Below are 19,441 nucleotides of genomic sequence, written 5' to 3'. Positions count from 1 at the left end.
AAAATTATTAATGAAAGAAGAGAAATAACAACCAACACCACAGAAATAAAAACAATTATAAGAGAAAACTGAAAAACTATAGGCCAACAAACTGGACACCTTAGAAGAAATGGATAAATTCCTAAAAACATAAACTACCAAAACTGAACCAGGAAGAAATAGAAATTTGAGCAAACCAATCTCCAGCAATGAAATTGAATCATTAATCAAAAAACTCTGGAAACACACACACACACACACACACACAAGTCCAGGAGCAGATGGCTTCACAGGAAAATTCTATAAAACATTAAAAAAAAAAGTTAATACCCATTCCTCTCAAATTACTCCAAAGAGCAGAAGAGGAAGGAAAGATTCAAAATTCATTCTATGAGGCCAGTATCACATCAATATCAAAACCAAAAAAAAAAAAAAAACAAACAACACACACATCACAAAATAAAAAGGAGAACCACAGGCTAATCTCTCTTGTGAATATGGAGGAAAAAAGTCCTCAGCAAAATATTAGTAACTCAAATCGAATAAATCTGACAATCGTGTGGGATTTATTCCAGGGACACAAGGGTAGTTCAATATTCACAAATCAAGCAACATGATAGGACACATCAATAAAAGGATAAAAACCACATGATAATTTCAATAGATACAGAAAAAGCATTTGACAAAGTACATCATCAATTCATGATAAAAACTCTATGCGAAGTAGATCTAGAGGGAACATACCGTAACATAACGAAGGCCTTGTATGAAAAACCTATAGCCATCATCATACTAAGTGATAAAAACAAAACAAAACAAAAAACTATTTTTTCCCCCTAAGATCAGGGGTAAGATAAGGATGTCCACTCTCAACACTTTTTATTCAACCTAATACTGATAATCCTAGCCATGGCAATCAGACAACAAAAATAAATAAAAGGCATCCAAATCAGTAAAGAAGAACTAAAACTTCCACTATTTACAGATGACATGATACTCCATATAGAAAACCCTAAAGACTCTGTACACACACACACACACACACACACACACACACAATTTGGCAGTATCAATGAATTCAGTAAAGTTGCAGGACACAAAATCAATATACAGAAATCTGCTGCATTTCTATACACTAATAATGAAGCAGCAGAGAGAGAAGTTAAGAAAACTATCCCATTTGCAATTGCACCAAGAATACCTAGGAATAAACTTAACCAATGAGGTGAAATACCTGTATTCTGAAAACTATAAAATACTGATGAAAGAAATTGAAGATATCGCAAACAAATAGATATTTTATGCTGAGGGACTGAGACAACAAATATTGTTAGCATGTTCATATTACTCAAAACAATCTACAGATTTGTCGCAACCCCTATCAAAATACCAATAGCATTTTTCAAAGAACCAGAATAAATAATACTAAAATGTTATCAAGTCACAAAAGCTGTTGAATAATCAAAGCAATCTTTATAAAGAACAAAACTGGAGGTATCACAGTCACAAATTTCAAGACACACTACAAAACTACTGTAATGAAATTAGTTATTACTAGCACAAAAATAGACACATAGATCAATGGAACAGAATACAGAGCCCAGAAATAAATCCATGGTTATGTGATCAATTAATCTTTGACAAAGGAGGCAAGGATATCCAATGGGAAAAAGATGATCTCTTCAACAACAGTGTTAGGTAAACAGGACAACATGCATAAGAATGAAACTGGATCACTTCCTTAAGCCACACATAAACCTAAACTCAAAATAGATCAAAAATCTAAATGTGAAACCTGAAACCATAAAAATCCTACTAGAGATCACAGGTAGTAATTTCTCTGACATCAGCCACAGCAACACTGTCTCCTCAGGCAAGGGAAATAAAAGCAAAAGTAAATTATGTGACTATCACAAAATAAACAGCTCCCATACAATAAAAGAAACAATCAACAAAACAAGAAGACAACCTACTGGATTGGAGAAGATAAATGCAAATGACATATCCAATAAAGGGTTACTATCCAAAATATATGAAGAACTTCTAGAACTCAAAAACCCACGAATAATCAAAGTAAAAAATGGGTAGAACACATGAACAAACATTTCTCCAAAGAAGACATACACATGGCTAACAGACTCATGAAAAGATGCACAACATAAGGGAAATACAAATCAAAACCCCAATGAGTTATCACTTCATACCTGTCAGAATGGCTAAAATTAAAAATACAAGAGACAAGTGTTGGTGAGGATGTGGAGAAAATGAAACTTTTTGTACTGTCAGTGGGAAAGCAAACTGGTGCAGCTACTGTGGCAAACAGTATGGAGGTTTGTCAAAAAAATTAAAAATAGAATTACCATATGGTCTAGTAATTCCACTACTTGGTATTTAATGAAAGAAAATGAAAACATTAATTAACTGGAATAGATGTATGCACTTTTATGTTTATTGCAGCATTATTTATAATAGCCAAATTATGGAATCAACCCAGATACCCAGTGACAGATGAATGGATAAAGATGATGTGTGTACTCATACACACACACACATACACACAATGAAATATTACTCAGTCATAATAAAGAATGAAATCTTGCTATTTGCAACAACATGGATGGATCTAGAGGGTATAATGCCAAGTGAAATGAGTCAGAAAAAGACAAGCAAAACAGGTATCATATGATTTCACTCATATGTGGAATTTATTGAATAAAATAAAGAAGACAAAAAACCAGACTCTTAAATATAGAGAACAAACTGGTGGTTATCAGAGGGGATGAGTAAAACTGATGAAGGTGGTCAAGAATATACTTACCCTGATGAGCACTGAGTAATGTCTAGAATTGCTCAATAGCTATATTATACACCTAAAACTAATATAATAGCACATATTAATTATATTGGAAAGAATAAAAAGAGAAGAAGATAGCAAATCAATAACTAGCTGAAGGAAGAAATAATGAAGATTAGAATAGAGATAAACAAAATAGAGAGTTAAAAACCTAATGGAGAAAAATCGATGAAACCAAGAATTGACTGTTCAAAAAGATCAACAAAACAGACAAAACTTTAGCTACAATGACTAACAGAATACCTCAAAAACTAATACCAGAAATGACAAAGGGGGTATTACAGTAGACTTTACAGAAATAAAAGGGATTATGAGAGAATACTATGAACAACTGTACATCAAATTCAGTATCTCAGATAAAGTGGACAAATTCCTAGAAACACACAAAACAACAACTCTCCTCAAACTCTTCCAAAAAGTTGAAGAGGAAGGAGTACTTCTAAACTCATTCTATGCATTACACTGATACCAAATCTCAACAAAAGCTACGACAAGAAAATTGCAGACCAATACCCCTGATGAATATTGCTGATAAAAACCTCAAGAAAAATACTAGCAGACAGAATTTAACAACAATTTAAAAGGACTATATACCATGCTGCAGTGAGATTTATTCCTGGAATGTAAGGATGGTTCAACAAACAAATATTAATCTACATTGATTAATGTAGATAATGTAATAAACTACATTAATAGAAAGGAACCTATGATTTTCTCAATTGATACAGAAAAGGCATTTGATGAAATTTAACACCCTTTCATGATATAAACATTCAACAAACTAGCACTATTAGGTAACTACCTCAACATAATAAAGGACCATATTCTGAAAAGTTTAGCTGAGTTAACACATTTAATGGTGAAAGACTGAGAGCTTTCCCTTTAAGATCAGGAATTAGACAAGTAGTCTATTTTCATTACTTTCATTCAACATAGTACTAGGAATCCTAGGCAGAGCAATTAGGCAAAAAATAGAAATAAAGAACATCCAAATTAGAAAGAAAGAAGTAATATTATCTCTGTTCACAAACAATGATTTTGTAGAAGACCCTAAAGTTTCCACACACAAAAATATTAGAATATATATATTTAGCAACGTTAAAACCTACAAAATCAACACACAAAAATCAGTTGCTTTTTTATGCATTAACAATGAAAATCTGAAATAGTAATTAAGAAAATTCCATTTGCAATCACATCAAAACAAATAACATACTTGGGAATCAGTTTATCTAAGGGATGAAAGACTTGTACACTGAAAACCAGACACTACTGAAAGAAATTAAAGAGAACACCAATAACTGGAAAGACTTCCTGTGCTCATGGATTCAAGAACTTAATATTGGTAAGATGCCAATACTCCTCAAAATAATTCATGTGATCGCTATCAAAATTCCAGTGAATTTTTTTTACAGAATTAGAAAAGTCCATCCTAAAATTCATATGGAATCCCAAGGGACCACAATAGCCAAAACAATCTTGAAGAAGAACAAAGTCAGAGGTTTCATACTTCTTGATTTTAAAGGTACAGTAACAAGTCTGGTACTGGCAAAGAGACATATTAAAATCTACTTATAACCTATATGTGATAATTCAATATCAAAAGGTATTGGGTGTCTAATTTTGCTTTTATTGTATCTGTTAACATGGTCATACATAATGGTTCATTTCCTATGTGAAATTTTAACCTATGAAGTCTTATTTGGGGTTTAATCTCTAAGAATCCTTCAGAGCCTGAGTAAGAAGACAAGCCTCCATGGGGAATGTGCATTTGCTTTTGTCATGTGTTCTGGGGTCCTCTCAAATAACTTCTTGAATTCCTCAGGCTAGGGATTCCTAGACATTCAGGTAATCTAAAATTCAAATCCCAAACCCACACATGGGAAAGACTTGATTACATTTTTTTTCAGTCTGGAGCTTAGGTCCTGATAAGTAAGTGTCATTTTCATTTCATATAGCCAGTAGGTGGATTTTGTTTGTTTGTTTGTTTTTTTCCTAGTTCATTCCTTCCTTCAGAATGTATTTCTGAGGTCCTGGCTCTGGAGGGATCTTGAAGTTCCAAATCCCTGAAGGCTTTAAAACTCATCTTATATCTACTGCCCAGCCATTAAAATGAAAGTCTGTTGATTATTAGAACTGACAGAGGCTCCCTGGGAAGTCAGTGCTTCAAGAAGAATTTCAGAGGATGCCTGGGTGGCTCAGTTGGTTAAGTGGCTGCCTTCGACTCAGGTCATGATCTCAGGGTCCTGGGATCGAGTCCCACATCAGGCTCCCAGCTGAGCTCATCCCTCTGCCTGCTGCTCTCCCTGCTTGTGCTCATGTGCTCTTTATCTCGCTCTGACAAATAAATAAATAAAATCTAGAAGAAGAAGAAGAATTTCGGGAAGAACCACACAGGTTTCCAGCTCCCTCTTTGTTTTTGGCTCTTAGAGATTTTTCTAACATTTTTATCATTTCAGCTATGTGTTTAAAGGATGTTTGTTATATTTAATATAGAATTCCTTGGATTTCATATTGTACAGATTTTCAGGACATTTAGTCTAACATATTGCCACGTGTTACTGCTGTAATAAAAAAAATGACGTTTTTCTTAAATGAAAATGAAGACATGGAGAAGTCTTAGACCAGGGTCCACTACTGTAAGATCTTTAGGTTATCTTATAAACTCCCATATTCACTTCTGTTAGGTCCTGTTTCTCAGGTTGCTTTAGAAGTGGGCTGCTTAAAATGCAACAGACATGGGCCCACAAAGCAGGGCCACCCGTGCTACTAAGGGGTGAATGGTGGGGCAATGGAAACTCCATCTTATCTAGACTTGAAAAAAGAAGACCTCCATGGACTATAATGAAATAGGACAGTTGTGAGAAGAGGGGGAAGAAAAACAAAAACAAAAAAAACAAACAGGCCGAGTCCTTGAGGTTTAAAATCAGGAGAAAATATAAGAAACTCATCAAAAGCTGACAAGGAGCACAAGGACCACAAAGTTGAAAATATACAAATATTCAGGCAACAAGGGAGAATTCTTTAGTGCCCCTTAATCAGGTTACCCTTACCTTGTCTATTTATCAAGTATATTTATTCAGGTCACCTCCAAGGTTTAATAAAAAAAGAAAAAAGGATGTAGTCCTTAAGATTTTATTTATTTGACAGAGACACACACAGTGAGAGAGGAAACACAAGCAGGGAGAGTGGGAGAGGGGGAAGCAGGCTTCCCAACAAGCAGGGAGCTAGATGTGGGCTCAATCCCAGAATCCTGGGATCATAACCTGCCAAAGGCAGACACCTTTTTTTTTTTAATTTCTTTTCAGCATAACAGAATTCATTGTTTATGCACCACACCCAGTGCTTCATGCAATTCGTGCCCTCCTCCTTAACACCCACCACCTGGCTCCCCTAACCTCCCACCACCCACCCCTTCAAAACCCTCAGGCTGTTTTTCAGAGTCCATAGTCTCTTGTGGTTCACCTCTCCTTCCAATTTCCCTCAACTCCCTTCTCCTCTCTATCTCCCTATGTCCTCCATGTTATTTGTTATGCTCCACAGATAAGTGAAACCATATGATAATTGGCTCTCTCTGCTTGACTTATTTCACTCAGCATAATCTCTTCCAGTCCCGTTGCTACAAAAGTTGTGTATTCATCCTTTCCGATGTTGGCATAATACTCCATAGTGTATATGGACCACATCTTCCTTATCCTTTCATCCGTTGAAGGGCTTCTTGGTTCTTTCCACAGTTTGGCGACCATGGCCATTGCTGCTATAAACACTGGGGTACATACAGATGGCCCTTCTTTTCACTACATCTGTATACCCAGTAGTGCAATTGCAGGGTCATAGAGAAGCTCTATTTTTAATTTCTTTAGGAATCTCCACATTGTTCTCCAAAGTGGCTGCACCAACTTGCATTCCCACCAACAGTATAAGAGGGTTCCCCTTTCTCCACATCCTCTCCAACACACATTGTTTCCTGTCTTGCTAATTTTGGCCATTCTAACTGGTGTAAGGTGGTATCTCAATGTGGTTTTAATTTGAATCACCCTGATGGCTAGTGATGATGAACATTTTTTCATGTGTCTGATAGCCATTTGTACGTCTTCAATGGAGAAGTGTCTGTTCATATCTTCTGCCCATTTTTTTATATGATTATCTGATTTGTGTGTGTTGAGTTTGAGGAGTTCTTTATAGATCCTGGATATCAACCTTTTGTCTGTACTGTCATTTGCAAATATTTTCTCCTATTCCATGGGTTGACTCTTTGTTTTGTTGACTGTTTCCTTTGCTGTGCAGAAGCTTTTGATCTTGATGAAGTCCCAAAAGTTCATTTTTGCTTTTGTTTCCTTTGCCTTTGGAGACATATCTTGAAAGAAGTTGCTGTGGCTAATAACGAAGAGGTTACTGCCTATGTTCTCCTCTAGGATTCTGATGGATTCCTGTCTCACGTTGAGGTCTTTTATCCACTTCGAGTTTATCTTTGTATACAGTTTAAGAGAATGGTTGAGTTTCATTCTTCAACATACAGCTGTCCAATTTTCCCAGCACCATTTATTGAAGAGACTGTCTTTTTTCCACTGTATATTTTTTCCTGTTTTGGAAAATTATTTGACCATAGAGTTGAGGGTCCATATCTGGGCTCTCTACTCTGTTCCACTGGTCTATGTGTCTGTTTTTATGCCAGTATAAAGGCAGACACTTAATGACTGAGCTACCCAGGCACCCCAGGACTACATCCTTAGATAAAAGTTTGTTTTCTGATCTCTTCAGGCAAGGAAACAACTCATGGAGAATTGAAGTAATAGGCACTGAAGCTAGCTTTGTTCATCCCTCAGCCAGGAATGAAACTCAGGATTGCTAGCTTTTGCATCTCTGTCCCTTTGACTTCTTTTCTGTCCCCAGAGCTCTCTTCTGTCATCACTCAGAAATAAGTCCACCATGTAAAAGGACGTGACAATAAATTTTCCAGAGGAGAGAATATTTGGGAGGACAGTTGTAGACCTTCGGAGTATCTCTCAGATTTTGAATGATATAGTACAAATCTTTTTAAAAGGGACATCTCAGAGATGCAGGTCAGCAAAACTTTTCTAAATTCATAAAATTAATTTGCTTTTAGGAAAATGAAAGGACAAAAAAAATAAAAATTTCTTTAACCAAGACTAGTCACTGGCTTTCATAAATAAAGTTTTATTGGAACACAACCATGGTCATTTGTTTATGTATTCTTTATGGATTCTTCATACTACAATGACAAGGAAGTTATGACAGAAACCATGTGACCCAGAAGCCTAAAATAAGTATTTCATGGAAACCAGTTTGCTGACCCCTGTCTAAACTCTCTATTTCAGTCTTCTTGTCTAATTATGATCTAATGTGGTCAACGGTAATGAAGATGTCTCAAATGAAGTTTCCTCAGTATTTTGATAGAGACATCCCAGCCTTCATTGTCTTCCTGGCTTCCACTATATTGCCCTTTTACTCATTACAACTCTAGCTATCGTTTTCCCATTTCTAAAAGAGAATACATGTAGAAACTTCTTCACTGAATTACTGTGAGAATCAAAGGACATGGGTTAAAGCACTCCATGTAGCACCTGACACATTGTAAACATTCAGTAAATGGTGGCTATGATTCAAATCCATCCATTCGTTTAGCACATATTTATTGAGTTTGTTATGGTTTGAGGAAGAGGACATGATTCAATCCATATGTGTTATGAGTATCTATATTCATATAGATAAATTCATATTATAAATTCATATTATATGAATTATATATATACTATATATCATATACAATATTATGAATATATATGAATTATTAACCCTCATCCCTCAGAACAGGACCTTGGAGATAGATGTTTTTTTACAATGGTAATCACACTAAAATGAGGTTATTAGCTTGGATCCTAATCCAATATGACTAGTATCCTTATGAGAAGAAGATACAGACGGATACAAAGGGAAGACAATGTGAAGATGCAGGGAGAAAAATGGCCATCTGCAAGCCAAGGAGAAGGGTCTGGAGCAACTCTTTGCCTTACAGCCTTCAGAAGGAATCAACCCCAACACTTTGATCTGGATTTCTAGTTTTCAGAACTATGAGACAATAAATTTCCATTGTTTGAGTCCTGTGGACTGAACATGCAAATCCGTATGTTGAAACCCTAGTCCTCATTGTGATGACATTTGGAGATGGGGTCTTTGGGAGATAATTAGGTCCTAAGAATAAAGCTTCCATGGTGGTATTAGTGCCCTTATAAGAAGAGATGCAAAAGAAGTTGCTTCCTTGCTCTCTCCCTGCCAATGTGAGGACACACAAGAAGGTGTCTATCTGCAAACCAGGAAGAGGGTTCTCACCAGGAATTGAATCAGCAGGCATCTTGATTTTCCATCCACCAGAGTTGTGAGAAATAAATTTCGGTAATGTATGCTACCCCATCTATGGTATTTTTGTTACAGAAACCTGAAGGAAGACATTAAGCCACCTCGTCTTTGATACTTAGTTATAGCGACCCTACAAAATGCTATAGATTTCAATAAGAGGAAAAAAAAAAAAAAAACAGAGTAAACTAAGAGGTGCTACTTTGGATTAGTAACTCTTCTCTTTGAGATATCTGTATTGTGACCTCCGTAGTTACAAGGAACAAACCATATGAAAATTTGGGGAAAACTCTTTCCAGCTGGAGAAATAAGTGCAAAGGCCCTGGAGGAGGAGTACTTCTTCTACCTTTTTAGGAGAGATAGCTCCTATCTCTTCTACCTTTTTCTTACCTTGAACACGGATGATATAGGTGTGATGTCTGGAACTTTACAAACAATCTTGGGACCATGAAGTGATAGGCATAAGATCAAACACCAACATACTAAGGATGGAAGAGAAAAAAAGAAGGAATCTGAGGACTTCATGGAATCATTAAACAGCTGCACCAATACCACAAACTGTCTACTTAGGATTTCTTGTTCTTTAAGAAAAATTCATCCCTTTTTTAAAGACACCATTAATTAGTTTTTCCATTACTTAGAGCCAAAAATATTCTTAACAGACGTAACATTGTACAATGTGGTAAAGATTACTAAACTTTGAAGGTTTTTAATCCGGGGAAAAACAAAGTCAGATTTAAGTTTTTAAAAGAACATTCTGTGAAGGGAATAATCATAGAAAATATGGTCATGGAATTCAGAAATAGATCTCCTAGGGCTTTGTATGCCACGATAATCCCAAATTTTATTCTAAATATAATAGGAAGCTATTATAGGAAATGTCAAAATTTCTCTGTATTTTTTAGAGGATCTCTTGGTCGTAGAGTTTGGAGGTCAACTAGAAGGTAATTACAGTAGCCAGGCAAAATATGATGGGTGACTGACAAGGGTGTTATCAGTAAAGATGGATAAAATTGGAGGGAAAGAACACTGACTACTACTAGAAGGAAAGAAAACTGATAGCTGTAATAGTCATCAGGGTGAATGGTAATGGAGCCCAAAGGATTGGGGAACATTTGGGTGCAGTCTTGAATGGACTTGCTAATGAATTGAACATGTGATGGAGAGAGGGAATGACAGAAGTGAAGAATAACTCATTTTTTGCCTGAGCAACTAGGGATAGAAATGCTACTATTAAAGAAAGGTATGTTTAAAAAGTAAGAGTTCTCTTTTCATCACATTTAAATTACAGATTTTAATATGGAGGAGGAGGGGGATAAGGCTCAGCAGAACTACCATGAGAAAGGAAAACTACAACTGTGTGTTACTGTGGAAGGAAGGAGAAGTTTCAGGTAGGAGACAGGGGGTCATCCGTTTCAAATGCTGACAGGTCAGGGAAGGTTGGAAAGGAGGAAATTTGGATTTGTCAAAGTGGTAAACCTTGAAAACAGTTTCAGTGGATTGACAGTCTCAGAAGCCCCGTTCAAGTCAGATGTAAGAATCATTAGCCATAAAAAGGAAGAGATGGTGATCACGAACAATTATAATGGGGGATGCTGGGCAAAACACCTGTACTTTGCTGGAGGACTACATTCTTGCCACTTGCTAAGCTAGGGTCCAAAGCCCCGTGAGAAGTGGTCTGGGAGCCCCAGGTGGGAAGATCCAGGATAAGGAACAGACACTGTTCTTCCTCTTGCTGTGTTTCTAATCGCATGCCGGCACTGAAAGTTATCTGATCACAGTCAAAAACCATGAATTCGGAATTTTCTGACTCTATTGTATGTCAAATCTTCTGCCTAGCATCACCTGGGTTTCATTCTTTAATTTACTTAGCGTCTCAAAAGCAGCAGAGAACGGGTTGTATTTGTGTCAGTTTATTTTAATGTATAATGAGTGATTCAAATGATTGCACATCGCACATTCAAATTTTGTTGAATGTGTAATCATTTAAATGAACACAGGTGCCACGCTCCTGTGCGCGCCTGGAAAACCACGGTCTGTGCCTCATGTGGAAAGATGATGATGTACTTGGCTGTACGAAGCTCATATCTTAATTTCTTTTTAATTTTGTTCTTCCTCCATGGCTTTGGTGTTTCCATCCAGTAAAACAGGCGGAGCCCTGCGTGTTGGAAGGTAGATATTTGGCCCACCAGCTAACCTGAAACCATTCTTCAACACACACAAAACAGCAAGCTTGCAACCGTTCGGTTTATTTTTAACTTGGCGGGGGGGTGGTGAAAAATTATAAATCTGTGTGCTTTAAAATGAGCGTTTTCAGGAAGGTATGAAACCCTGGAAACAAGGATGAAAGAAATTAAATTATCCTCTCTGATGCTCCTGCGAGATAGGACTAACAGCACTATAAGTTCTTTTATGTCACTCCTGACAGTTTAGTATCAATCCTCCCAGGCAAGCTAATGTAATCAACTCTGGTATGTTTCACTCTAGTGCGGACTGCTCTGGCATTGTTAATATGACCATGTTATTTCATAATTAATTTATCTTTTATTTTTCAGACAGGAACTATCCCTCGTAAAACGAAAGCACTTGGCATTTCTCTGAATAGGATCCTGAACTGTTTATACACACCTATCACTAGATCACAGTCAAAGCTCAGATGTAGGACATAGTTCATTCCCACTCACTAACTTGCTCCAGTCACTATGGGAAAAATCAGGGGTTCTTGTACATTACCAACACTAAGTATCATTAAAGATGTTCTTTGCCACTAATCACTTGCTATACCTGAATGTGTTAAGGATCAGCTGAGAAACCATGGCTTTTCAAAATGAGGTATACAGACCATTTTCATTGGACTCCTCTGAAAGACTTATTAAAAAGTACTGATTCTTGCTAACTACCCCTACACCATCATCTCTGGAGGGAGCTGTAGCATCTGCATTTTTCATAGGCAGTGCAAGAGTATGTATGCCCTCTAATGCTTAGAAGCCAGTGAATTAAACTGTTTTCTGTTTTCTATGACCCGTTTTTCACATATGGTACCACTTGCTTGCCATTAAGCCATTTCCAGGGTGTGTGTACAATACACTAGGTGTCCAGCCAACACCCTCTTTCTTGGCAATGCTGCTTTCATAGACTCTAAAAAGTAAGTAACGTATTTACTGGTGGTGGTGCCATCACACCCATCAAAACTGATCAGACCTGGGCTGGACGGCTGACCCAAGTGGAATCAATCAGAGCCTGTCTCTTAATTTAAACGGAGATAGCAGAACAGTAGTAATTAGTTGTAGTCACTGGAAATGGAGAGTCACGTAGACCCTCAAGGCTGGGAGTTTGGGAACTGTGTGGAGAACCAGATCACAGTAAAAGGCAGAGGGTAAAGCAGATGTCTCAAAAGAGGTAGAAGTGAAATACACCATTGAAATAAAGAGAAGCTAAGCATGGGCAAGAAAGATGACAAAGAATGGCAATCTTGGTTCCTGAAGACTTCCCAGCTTATAATTCCAACTGCTCATAATATTCAGCTGTACTTCTGGTTCTTGCATTCCATTAACTTAACCTGGGGTTTGTTGGTTGCTGCTTTTTGCAACCAAATGGTCCTTTGAATTCAACAGGGAGTTCTGGCTTTTCAGTGTTCATGGTAAACTGAAAGTTCCTAGTCTATTACCAGGACCTTCCTGTTAAATTAGTAAAAATAGATAAATAAATAAAGCAAATGCTCCTGTTTTTTCCTTTGGAAAACTGCTCTTCTATGTTGTTAAGCAGAGTACAATTAAAGTCACAAAGCAGAATGCTGAGTACGTGGGTTGCAAGGCCACCAGCCAGAGTAGCTGTCTTTATTGTTCCCTGACCTGCCTTTGGAAAAGTTGAGGGATGAGCTGGCAGGAAAAAGTCCAATTGCCTTCAAGGTTCATCTATCTGCTTCTAAGCCAACAAACATGTCCATATTTTGAAACCCCGTAGCTGAGATCAACTAAAACCGAACCACACCAAACCAACAAACAGAAAACCCCACGAAACTCCAAAGTCCTTGCTTAAAAAATAAACAAAGGGCAAACTCTGCCAACGTTGACAGTGGCCAATACCTGGCTGGCTGGCTGGCTAATGGAGTGCTGGGAACTCAGGCTTCCGTCCACTTACTGCATTCATTAAGCAGAAAAGAGTTTTCATTTCCCCTCCAGACTCCAGCGATTGGTGGAAAGGTCTGAGAAGAGTGGCTCTCTGCTTCTCCCCCCCCCCCCCCGGCACCCATCCACTCTCCTTTTATGCCCCTCTCCCACTCCTCACCCCACTCCCCTGGCAGCTGTTCCAGAAAAAGGAGCTGGGAACAGGAGAGCCCCAGGCTGGTCTGTGTAAAAACAGGCCACGCCAGGTTTTCAGCTGCAATTAATTTTCCAGATAAGCTCTAAACCTCTGAAACGCATTTGAAATTGAAATGCTGATACCGTCATCAACCACCACGGTACACAGCCGTAAATCCTGAGTACGGATAGTTGTTCATGGGTAATAATGAAGTACAATATACGTTTAATTAGTGTGCGATTTAGGAAATGTGCAGCGTAATAAAACAATATTCTAATTAGGGTTGAGGAAACTTGTTGGAATACTATTTATACAGTACCATCGACGGAGTTCTTATAAATACACTGAAATCTGCTTTAGTAGGGAAAAAAATAAATCCAAACTGAAAAGACAAGATCTTAGGCTGTTGAATATTAGTCCCAGGGACAGTATCCGATTTAAACCAAATGCTTATGGAGGTGGAGTAATGAGCCAAGAGGAAAAAATGGAATCCCAGTGTGAAAGCCGTGGCTTGACTATTAGTAAAAGGCCAGCCTGTTCTCATACCTTACTTTATTTTCCAGTGAATTTATGCTCTAAATTCCCTGATTTCCTGTTCAAAACCCATCATCTGTTACCTGGGGATGTCACTGGTAGCCATGCCCAAGAGCGCTGTGACTGTTAATGAAGCATTTCACGAGAGTGTCCAAATCCTGCCTGCGAAGGAGGCCGTAGTCTAAGCCCTCTAAGAGAACAGCCTCATGGGAGAAAAGCGCCTGGGTCAGGAAATTTAGATTCTAATCCCAGCCAGGATTGTAAAGTTCTGTGTGACCTTGATGACGTCCATGAAGCCCTCTGTGCTTCGAGCACCTTATGAAAACTAAGGATAGCTGGGTTTCACCTGGGCCACATTTTATAGATAATTAGGTAATGACTATATTATGATGAATGGGAATAAAAAGCGTTAGGAGAAAACAAAATGACATAGCATTTTCCTCCCTGTGACATACATATACATACACACACAGGCACATAGATGCAGACACACGTGCATGTATAATAATTGGAAAAAGCAAGTTGTTTTTCAGCTTACTCAATAGGTTTTTGTTTATTTTTTTTCAAAGAATTATTTATTTATTTGACAGAGAGAGAGAGAGAGGGCACAAGCACGGGGAGAGGCAGAGGGAGAGGGAGAAACAGGCTCCCAACTGAGCAGGGAGCCCACAATGACTTGGGGCTTGATCCCAGGATCCCGAGATCATTAACTGAGCTGAAGACAGATGGTTAACTGATTAGGCCCCAAAGTTGGCCCCTGGTTTTTATCTTTTAAAGGGAAAATGTAAAGATTCTTTAAAGTCAGGGCACTTGGTATTTAGAAATACTTTATTTATAATTGTAAACCAGAAAATGTCCCTGAATTTAATAATCCACTTAAAGAGGGTAAAAATAATTTTAATGTCTGCTAAAGTGAAATGCAGATAATGGGAATTTTTTGAGGCTGCTCTTTTGGAAAAATAGATCTACATATATTTAAAATTGGATCCAAAAGACCATATACAAAAGTATAAAGTTTTTGTGTGATCTGGAGCAAGTTGATTAACCCTTCTGTGGCTCTGTTTCCTTATTTGCTAAAATACTACCTTACTAAGAAAGTATTGAGGAGTAACTTGGCCAGACTAACCTCATTTTTTTCCTCTTCATTTGGAAATGTAATTATATGAATACATATAATATTATAGAATTTCATTTCTGGTACAGTCCTTAAAAGCCACCTAATCTAAATCCTGCCTTTTGTAGATAAATAAACTGAGGTTCAGAGAGGTTAAATGGACTTGTCCAAGCACACACAGGTGGCCAGGTCTTGCCTGTCCCTGTGTTTCTGCCCTGTCATAGCTGCCTCATGGAGTTGAAGGAGTTAAAGCCCCTCCAAACAGTAATCAGGGAAGTTTATTCATAGCCAACTGGTACCATTTGTCTCAATTCTGCAGTACTGCATATTTATAAAGATATTGCCAATCTTTTTTTAATATTGAAAATATATCAGGTGATATTACCATTATTTTGACAGTCAGCTAGAAATCCCAGAAAGAGAAATTAACAGCTTATCATTTTAGAATACCTCATAACACTATTAGGAAGAGCAATTTTGACATTTTTATATGATTAGGTGTGGTTTGTTGTAAACACTGCATTTGCTTAGCTAAAATCTATTTTATCCATCCTTGATTTCTGCAGAAGAAGCCTCACCAATTTAAGACAAGTTCACAAAACAAACAAGCAAAACAAAAACTGATGGCAAAACACGGTGCTCTGGTATAACATCTAATTAGTATGGGTTTCTTGTAGGGCATGTTTTGTTTGTCCTATCAGCAACTAGGAAGGACCTCTGCCTACAGGTTCATTTAATCCTCAGCTAATATTCATCTTCTAAATTTGATTTCTCTACATTGGATGAAGGTAATGGATTATAAAGGTGGTTTCCTAGCTTTTGGATTCATATGCCATGAAAATTCTGCAACTCCTCCTGCACACCACCAAAATTAGGAACATAGGCAAGATTTCTAACATTCAATTTCCAACTAAGCAAGGGAAAAAAACATAGCTAACCAACTATCATATCATTTCAAAAAAGAAATAATTTAAACAAAAAAGAGATAATAGCACATTCTCAAAATAAAGAAGTTTCCAAACTGAATACTCTGACTTTATAAAACCCTAACCACTGTATCCTTATTTTACAATTAAACAGTGATGATTACATCACAGAAATCACCCAATAAAGTATATTTCAGATGTGTCATTGATTAAGAGAACTTACATGTATTGGGCAAAATGCATCTACGTTGTCTGTTTGACTTTCTAGTTCCTTAAATGAAGTTAGTGAATTACCTGTGTTTAATATTTAAAAATCTCTGAGCTGCACCCAAGTCTCCTGGAGGTGAGTCAGAACCTCTGCTATCCTAGGTGTGATCTTTAAAAACAATAACATTTTATTTATTCATTTGAAGGAGAGAGCAACAGTGAGAGCAGAGGGAGAAGGAGACTCCTCACTGTAGGGGCACAGGGAGAGGAAGCAGCTGGCTCCTCGCTGAGCAGGGAACCCAACCTGGGACTTGATCCCAGGACTCTGAGACATTGACCTAAGCCAAAGGCAGACACTTAACTGACTGAGCCACCCAGGCACCCCCCTCAGTGGGGTCTTATTGTGAAACAGCGGAAGTACAAGAAGCCAAGCAAAACATTTAAAGTCTTTGGGGGCGCCTGGGTGGCTCAGTGGGTTAAGCCTCTGCCTTCAGCTCAGGTCATGATCTCAGTTTCCTGGGACTGAGTTCCACATTGGCCTCTCTGCTCCACGGGGAGCCTGCTTCCCTCTCTCTCTCTCTCTCTGCCTGCCTCTCTGCCTACTTGTGATCTCTCTCTGTCAAATAAATAAAATCTTAAAAAAAAAATTTAAAGTCTTTGTATTGTGACATTCCACTGGTCCATCCCAACATCAATGAGAAAAGAAAATATGTTGTTCCTGCTCTTGTGGGGGACATTGCAAAGTCAACACAACAAGAGCATATATGTCTCACAATTCTGTAACAAGGTATGAAATAAAGAATTGGAATGTAATCCAATATATTTCAGCTATAATATCTTCAAATGGGCCATATACACTAATTATGATGGTCTAACCTCATCATCCAAGCAAGTAGGCAAGATTCCTATTCTCCTAAATAACAATTTCCTTAGGAGTATTTCCAGAGAAACGTACACATATCAGCAGGCCTACTGTTTGGTTTGGTTTCCAACTATTCCTGTAGGTGGTCTGTCATATTTTATATCATGAACAAAGTTTGCTTTTTGTTTTTCCTTTTAATAATTTTATGTTAAATCCTTGTTAAAATGCATTGTACCATCTTACCACTTAGATGAAAAACTTCTCAAGGGCAGACTTGTCATAGATCTGCTGTGTGGAACATAACAGTAATTTCTGCACCTGTTTTACTTCATTGCCTCGGGCTGTGGTTCATTAAATCTGGCTCTCAGATCCTGGGCACTGGTATTTTTTAAAACCACCTCCAGATGATTCAAAAGTGTAACCAGGGTTGAGAACCACTGGCTAGGGCCTTTGACCCACACATGAATAAAAATACCACAAAGAAGTTGTACTCATGCCAAATCTCCTTGTGCAAGACAAAAACGACATAGCTAGTTTGCAAGAAGGTAGGTCATTTGTAAAATTTCCCTCTGAGGCCCACTCAGACTAGCAGCACCACCTGGGAGCCTGTGAGACAGACTCATGGGCCTCTCCACAGACCAACTGAATCAGGAAACTTTAGTTTAAAAAGATCCCAGGTGATTCATATTTATGTGAAAGTCTGAGAAGCAGGGCTAAAAATCCTAAATCCTAACTAGGCAAGACAAATCAGTTTCCCCTTAGAGAACTTTCTTCTTAGCAGGTTCCTAAGACTCAAGTCTGGGATTCATCATTAAGAATGTTGCAAGTGAATTAATTACTATAGTGGTAGAGAGAGAGATAGGTAGATATAGATAGATACATATATATGTGCGTGATGAAATATAGTGTAATGTAATATCATGTATAGCAACATAATTTATCTTCCTTTCCAAATAAATTTACTTGCAGAGGGGGAAACCTTAAATTGCGTTAGGAATAAAAGGAGCAGCACCCACTACCCATAAGTATCCTGTACTTCATTGCCATTTCATTTCCTCCACTGTGGCAGAGATAAAATGGATGTGATCTAGTTCTTGCCTTCAGGCTACTTATATTTTAATAAGGGATACTGACAAGTAAATAATTAGCCAGAACTTAATGTACTCTAAAATCTTAAAATAGAAGTACAGCCAAGAGCTGGGCAAACATTAATGTGCATGACAATCACCTAGAAGGTTTGTTCAACCAGCTTATACCTCCATCCCCCTACGCACCCACCCCAGCACTCCAGGTTTTCAGTAAGTCTATGGTAAGACCTGAGAATTTTCCCATCAGACAAGTTTGCTGCCGGTCAGGGACCGTACTTTGGGAACCACTGGGCTATGGAAACAGTAAAAAGAACAGAATGCTGGGATTCTTCTGGATGGCAAAGGACGAGCCAAACATCGACAGAGAAGAAAGAGAAAGGTATTCCTTCTTGGTACCACAGCTGGAATACGGCATATCTGAGCATCTGACATGGTGGGGCACTGGGCTATGATCAGAGGTCAGAATACATGAACTGAAAAATAGATAAGACCATAGATAAGACCAAAGATAGATAAGATCCATAAGTCAAGGTCAACTCATGGATGATTTAGGACAGCAACAAAGGAGCTTAAAGTTTATTCTGTGGACAGGGAGAAGTGATGAAGGGTCTGTGAGGGTAGAAAAAAATTTTTTTAAAGACATGATCCAAATTTTACTTTGGGATAGTATTCTAGGGAGCAGCAGGAAGGATGGTAATGAGAAGCAAGAAAACAGAAGTCAGGAGAGCAGGGGAGAGGCTATTCTAATGATCAAGGAGAATGATCCATAAATAGGGCCGTTGCAAGAATATCTGGTGACCTCCACACTTCTGGGAAGCACCAGAAGAACCCGTGTTTAGACAGTGACAGAAAGGAGGGGCATTCATTTATTTAACACACCTGTATTGAACTCTCAACTGGATTCCAAGCACTGTGCTAGGCACAGACGAACAGCGATGAAGGAGACAAATTTCTTATCCTTGTGGAGTTCTCAAGCTAGCAGGGAAAAGAGACAAGGCAGTAAAGGTCAGCGAAGAAGAGAGACTGTGGAACCTTATGTGTGTGATGTCAGAACAGAGAGTGGGGGCTGGTTGCCTCATCCAGCTGGGGAATGAAGGAAGGCTTCCTGGAGGAAAAGACACCTAAATCTGAATTCCTCAATGGCCAGAATGCTTAACAGAGCCTACCAGACTCTACCTGATCTGGGCCATCCCTTTATTT

At 38.1% G+C, this 19,441-nt stretch overlaps 1 long non-coding RNA gene across 2 annotated transcripts in view; it reads right to left on the bottom strand.

Annotated features, from left to right (window-relative positions):
• Positions 1–19,218, bottom strand: part of LOC131838858 (uncharacterized) — a 63,676-nt gene extending 44,458 nt beyond the window's left edge. The window contains exons 1-2 of one of the 2 annotated variants that reach the window (XR_009356724.1): positions 19,121–19,218; positions 9,599–9,690 (exon numbers count right to left, since the gene is read on the bottom strand). This is a non-coding gene — a long non-coding RNA (uncharacterized LOC131838858). Of the gene's footprint in view, positions 1–9,598; positions 9,691–13,293; positions 13,427–19,120 lie in introns of those variants that run through there. The other variant, XR_009356723.1, reaches the window with a different exon arrangement.
• Positions 19,219–19,441: the final 223 nt, after the last annotated feature.

The sequence above is a fragment of the Mustela lutreola genome, chromosome 8, assembly GCF_030435805.1.
Source record: "Mustela lutreola isolate mMusLut2 chromosome 8, mMusLut2.pri, whole genome shotgun sequence".
Classification (NCBI taxonomy): domain Eukaryota; kingdom Metazoa; phylum Chordata; class Mammalia; order Carnivora; family Mustelidae; genus Mustela; species Mustela lutreola.
The sequence above is the reverse complement of the archived record's forward strand: the minus strand, read 5'-3'. Positions and strand labels throughout refer to the sequence as shown.